Below are 6,948 nucleotides of genomic sequence, written 5' to 3'. Positions count from 1 at the left end.
GGAGACTTCAGAAGGAATTGGCATTTGAACTGTGCCTTAAGGGATAATGAGTAGAATTTCAATAGTTGGATTATTTAAGACTATTTCAGGCTCAAAAGACAGCAAGAACAAAGGATGAAAGATTGAAAATGTCTGGCATATCTTAGTAACTGAGCATTACAGTTTGGCAATTCATCTAATGTGACTTCCATGTTGGTGGATCAAGTTAATATTGATCCTAGAGAAATGTACAGCCATGTTGCAAAATTCAAAAACTAGGCTCTGGGATCGTTAGCATTGTGTCCATCTAACAGAAGATGTCCTGAGTTCGGAAAGACCATTACATCAGAAAGTGGAGAATTTAAAGAAAGGGGATATAGTGTTAGAGTAGTGACTTTCTATTCTAAGAACAGGAAATACAACCTACCCTTCTTTCTTTGCAAGACAATTGTAATACATACTACTTGCAGGTTATGCTCAGCTCACAAGGATCCTAGTTTGACCTCCTTACTTACTGGGATGGGTCCCAGGCAGTTTTATGTGTTCTATGAGGTCTCTGTCACCTTACTGAGAGTTAATTAGGCCAACTATGAATATGTGACTCAGGCTGAGCTAATTAGAAGCCATATCCTAGGTGTTTGGAATTGGGACTAGATGATTCTAGTTCATTCTGAATCAGTCCTCTCTTGAAAGGAGGAGATTTACAGTTATTGACTATCACTGATTATTTCTGGCAAAGTTTGGTCCCACAACGGCCTCAAAAACTCTGTTCCCTGGGTGTCATGGGACTGGAAGCAGGCAGCCATTGTCTTCTTTTCTGAATTTGATGGTCATACGTTGGAAAGTTCTCTGCCTCCTGCTAAAATTGACATGGGACCCTACTGTGAAGTGTATAAATAGGCTGAGAACTTCCTTTTGTTCTTCACCATTCATTCCTTAGCCCTTGTCTGGGTTGGCCCGGGCCCTTGGTCAAGGTGCTGGCTGCAGCCCACTCTCTGGATACATGCTGGTCCCTTTTTCCACATTTATTCTCTGAAACACCAGTAGTGATGTATCCTGATCCCTGGGAGTTCTCTGCTGTATGTGTGGCTGCTCTCAGCTGTGAGAACTGCTGTTTGCATTATTGATAAGGAGGCAGAGGATCTAAAAGGTCAACCCAGTGAGCCTGCCTCTAATGCCTCACTCAAGCACGGGCTTGCACACCACACCTGGCCCCATGATTCTAGTTTGGCAAGTTTGGGATTTAATGAGACTATCTTGAGCTTGACCTGGTTTTGCTTTGGTCCTTTTAATTCCCAGAGAAAAGAACTCCGCAGACTTATCAGGTGAGCTCTCACTGTATAAAATTAAAATTAATTGGCTACAGTGTCTTGCACTCATGAATAGCAGTCAGAAAAAAAAATGCTAAGGATTAAAACCAAGGAATGGTTTCTAGATACTTACTGCCTAGACGTGACCTTGAGCCCTATCAGCTTCAGTGTACTTGTGGACAGAGGATGCTTTGAATTGAGAAAAAGGTAAAGAGCAGAAAGAAAGAATTTAGTGGTTTCCTGGGGCAGGGAGCAGGAGTGTGATGTAGGGACATGGTGTCTTTCTCCTGACACTCTCTAGCATCCTGTTGAAACTAGATCCTCTTTCAAAAGTCCTCATTAAAGAATCTCACTCTGGTATTGTTTACAGTAGAAACTCCAAACTAGGGAGGATGTAACCAATCTTCAGATCACCCAAGGTGCTGGACAGAAATGATTTTCATGGCTGGAGCTGAGAAAGGCAGAGTCCACAAAGCCAGCAACCCTGTTACATAACCAGCTCTACCAGACTCACCAAGGTGACAGAACACACAAGCCCTGAATGATCAACTCACCCAAATATAGTCCTCACCTAATAGGCAAAACCTGAAAATGGACTCGTGATTAAAAAGGTGAAATGTTTTTTAGGTGATAACAATCATATCTGTTGTAAGGAAAAAGCCCCAGTTCTCTGCACCAAAATAACCTCTCGTCAACGTCCACGTTTAATGCCTTTCTGGCATGACAGGGATTTTTAATATTTTTTATTTCGTGTCTGAGTTAATCTGATGTTCCATTTCTCATACCAAAGTCTAGAAAACAATAGTAATTTTCCACATTGTAAAATTTCTCTCACTTTCATCCCACTCAAAGGCAGCTGTTCTAAATTTTGAGTGTCTTTTGTATAACACAAGGTTCCTTGGGCTAGCATGATGGCTTTTTAGAAAAAGATACTGTTGGTTAACTCTAGCTACACCAGAGAAACAATTTCATTGTATGGAGTTACATTCCTTCCAAGGACCAGTACTCAGTGTTTTATAGACATGACCACATACTCTGCACTTAATCAACTGTCCATTATGTGTCTGTACATTAGACAGTAAAGCTTTCTAAATCATTAATAAATCAATAGAATAAAGCAGTGCAGAAATGAACCACAGACATTTTAGTCATTCATGAATTCCCAAGGAGTGGAGCTTCATGAGAAAATGGTCCGGAAAAATTTCTAGAAGGGAAATAACCCCAGAATATCAAGAAGCACCCCTTCTTAGTTTAGGAACAGGCCATTAAGTCTAAAAAGAGACTTCTCAAAGCAGAGTGGGTAGATAAGATGGTTGTCTTAAATCATGTATGTCAAGAACCAGACTTGACGTCGGTGGTTCGAAACCCAGGGCTTGCCTGGTCAAGGCACATATGGGAGTTGATGCTTCCAGCTCCTGCCCCCTTCTCTCTCTCTCTGTCTCTCTCTCCTCTCTCTCCCTCTCTGTCTCTCTCTCTCCCTCTTTCTGTCCTCTCTAAAAATGAAGAAATAAAAATGAAATTAAAAAAATAAAATAAAAAAAAAGAACCAGACTGAAGACAGATACTCCTCATGCCTGACCAGCCGGTGGCGCAGTGGACAGAGCATCAGACTGGGATGCAGAAGACCCAGGTTCATAATCCCAAGGTCGCTGGCTTGAGCACAGGCTCACCAGGTTGAGCACGGGCTCACCGGCTTGAGTGTGGGGTTGCTAGCTTGAGTGTGGGATCATAGACACCCACAGGCACTGGCTTGAGCCCAAGGTCACTGGCTTAAGCAAGGGTCACTCGCTCTGCTGGAACCCGCACCGCCCCAGGTAAGGCACATATGAGAAAGCAATTAATGAACGACTAACGTGCCGCAAAAAAGAATTGATGCTTCTCATCTCTCTCCCTTCCTTCCTGTCTGTCCCCATCTGTCTCTCTCGCTAAAAATAAAATTTTAAAAATTAAAAAAAAAATAGAATAACAGATACTTCTGGGTTCATATCCCAGCTCCACCACTTACTAAGTATGTGACCAGAAACAAGTTATTTAACTTTCCTCTGCCTCTGATTCCTCAATTACCTACCTGATAGAGTTATTAAACAGTTAAATGAGATATTAATATTAATATTAGCTAGTCCTCTAGCTAGAAAACCACTCCAGGTCCTTCAATGAACAGGAATTTAATACAGGACATAGATGATACAGGATACCACAAATCTGAGACACCAAATATAATAGATGCCTTGCTTAGTGATTAGGAACAGTGGCACACTGTTAGGGCTGGACGGGCAGTAATAGCCTGTCTTGCAGGGGCTGAAAATCACGGCAGGGGCTGAGCTGGAATCATGGAGAAGATGCTACAGAATGCAGCAAGAATAGGGAAGAAACACTCTGGCCTCTCCCCAATCCTGTCTTCCAGTTTTCTACCAGAACCTCCCATGTTTGGACCTCCCTGGGAGCAATAAGTTCAGGGCGCCCAGGAAATGTAGTTCCCTGATATCAAGGGAAGAGCAAGGAAAGGGCAGGGACTGCCTCCTACCCTTGCTAGGAGGTTGATTTTACTGTATAACCCCATCACCTCCCATCAATATTTTCTAATTTACTTTTAAAGAAATATAAATATTTTATAACCAACCCAGCAGTATTGAGCATCCCCAGTACCTCTACTGTGGGCCTGAATTACCATTTCCCGTGAAAAAGAACAAGGTTTCTTACAGAAATGGCTGATTCTAGATCAAATAAATATGTAGATGAGACTGGAACATTTTGCTATGCCAAAAATCAAAAAATCTATCAAAGACAATTGAGTCATATCTAAAGGATTCAGAAGCCAACTTTAAGAATTTCCCACTAGTCAAAAATGGGACAATGTAAGCATCAATAACAATAACTACAGTAAAATATATTAAAATACAGAGTGGGGCAAACATAGGTATACAGTGAGTATGCAAGAATTTATTCTTTTATTATGACTTAGTTGTTATTGTATTATTTTCCATATGAACTATAAACTTACTTTGCCCTACCTTGTATATCAAATATGTTAAAATTCATGAATTTATAATGATACTATGGAGGGGGTAAACTCTCATTCGTCACCTTTGGAGAGTTCTAGGACAGTGGTCCCCAACCCCCGGGCCAGGGACCGCTAGCAGTCTGGGGGCCATTTGGTACCGGTCCACAGAGAAAGAATAAATAACTTACATTATTTCCGTTTTATTTATATTTAAGTCTGAACGATATTTTATTTTTTTTAAGTGACCAGATTCCCTTTGTTACATGCGTCTAAGATTCGCTCTTAATGCTTGTCTCGGTCACGTGATACATTTATCCGTCCCACCCTAAAGGCCGGTCCATGAAAATATTTTCTGACATTAAACTGGTCCATGGCCCAAAAAAGGTTGGGGACCACTGTTCTAGGGAACCAATTGTGAAGGGCTGAATTCTGTCCCCCTAAAATTCATGTTGTAATCCTAACCCTCAGTATCTCAGAATGTGGCTGTATTTGAAGATAGGGCCTTTAAAGAGGTAAAGTTAAATGAATTCATTGGGTTGGATCATAATCCAATATGACTCCTGTTCTTATAAGAAGAGATTAGGACTCAGACACACACAGAGGGAAGACCACATGAAGATACAGGGAGAAGACTACCATCTACAAGCCAAGGAGAGAGGCTTCAGGAGAAACCAACCCTGCTGACACTAAGATACAGTATTGGATTTCCAGCCTCCAGAATTGAGAGAAAATTGATTTATGTTGCTAAGCACCCCCCCTCAGTCTGTGATACTTGCTGTAACAGCCCTGGAAAACTAGTACACCAATTCATCGTTCTGAAATTTGGTAAGCAAAAGAAAAGAGCATTTAACTTGTCTTTCTTATATAGACCAAATACTTGAGAATAAGTTTCTCTTTATGGATAAGAATGGATGACAGAATTTTTCTTTTATGAGAGAGAGAGGGACAGACAGACAGGAAGGGAGAAAGATGAGAAGCATCAACTCATAGTTGCGGCACCTTAGTTGTTCATTAATTGCTTTCTCATATGTGCCTTGACTGGGGAGGTCGGGGGGTGGCTCCAGCTGAGCCAGTGATCCCTTGCTCAAGCCAGCAATGTTGAGCTCAAGCCAGTGACTTTGGCCTTCAAGCCAGTGACCTTTGGGCTCAAGCCAGCAACCATGGGGTCATGTCTATAATCCCACACTCAAATCAACGACCCTGTGCTCAAGCTGCAGAGCCCCCACTCAAGCAATCAAGCAAGCAACCTCAGGGTTTCGAACCTGGGTCCTCAGTATCCCAGGCTGATGCTCTATCCACTGCACCATTGCCTGGTCAAGCTGGATGAAAAAAAATTTTAATCACTACCTTGCAAAACCTTAATTTCAGGTATAGTGGTTCTAAGTAATGCCATCGATAGTAGCTACCATCACAAAAAAAGGACAATTTAACCTCATGGCTCCTTATGGAAGTATATGATGCCATCTGTATATAACATTTTACCAAACTCAAATCTAAACCAGGCCAGTTCTCTAGACCTAACTACTAATTCACAGAAAACACAAGGGACAAAGGAACATCCTGAAAAACAGCAGAGGTATGTAATCAGCAAAATCCAAGATATGAGAAATTCCATCGGACAAATGTGGTTTGTTCTGTTTTTCCTCAAAAAAATAAATTGCAAAAACTGAAAAACAAGAGAATAAATCTGTAGATTACAAAAGACTTAAGGTACACTTTTTGCAAGTTCCATTTGTAGATCTTCAGATTCTATTTCAAATAAACCAATTTTTAAAAAAATTATGAGATAAGTTAGGAAACTTGAACACAGACTGGATATTTAATATTTAAGAATTTTTATTTCACATGAAAGAATATTTTAAGTGTCATAGTGGTTTTATGGTTCTGTTTTATAAAAGTGTTTATCTTTTAGAGACATACTGAAATATTTATGAAGAAATGATATGATGTCTGGGATCTCCTTAAAACTAATCTAATGTGGGAGGCAGAGTAAGCAGGTGATAGATGAAACCCATCCATCGTGGCTTGGGTGTCATGGAGCTGGATGATGGGTATGTGGAGGTTCACTACATTATTCTCTCTACTTGTGTGAATGAATGCTTTATAGTCTCAATTACAAAGTTTTTTTAAAGAAAATGTTTCAATGTTGTGTAGGTTATCAAACAGAGGCAAAAATGCTCACTCTTACTAGTAATTCAAAAAATGGAAGGGAATATAGATTTTGGCCTGTTGAATTAGCAACAACTTTATTTTAATGGTAGTTTCTAAGGTTAGGTGAAACAGACACTTGCATGCTTTGTAACAGTAAATGTAAATTGATAGATACAACACTTTTGGAAGGCAATTTTGTATACGTAGCAAAAATATTTTTTAAAAAAAATTCTATACTATTTAGAAGAGGGACACATTATGTCTGTAGTTTTTAAACCAGAAATTTAATAGAATAGTTCCAGATATAAAATAAAGAGTGAAAATCTTTATAACTAATAAATATGTTTATTGCACCATTATTTATAACAGAGGGTGGGGGAAACCCTAGAAACTGAACAGGGGTCCAGAGCCAGGTAAAATTAATTAGAGCAAAATATCAATGGCAATTAAAATGTTTTAAAAGTCTTGAGGCAAGGCTTATGCTATAATCAATTTCTTTCAAGATAG

Source organism: Saccopteryx leptura, chromosome 1 (assembly GCF_036850995.1).
Source record: "Saccopteryx leptura isolate mSacLep1 chromosome 1, mSacLep1_pri_phased_curated, whole genome shotgun sequence".
NCBI lineage: Eukaryota > Metazoa > Chordata > Mammalia > Chiroptera > Emballonuridae > Saccopteryx > Saccopteryx leptura.
The sequence above is the reverse complement of the archived record's forward strand: the minus strand, read 5'-3'. Positions refer to the sequence as shown.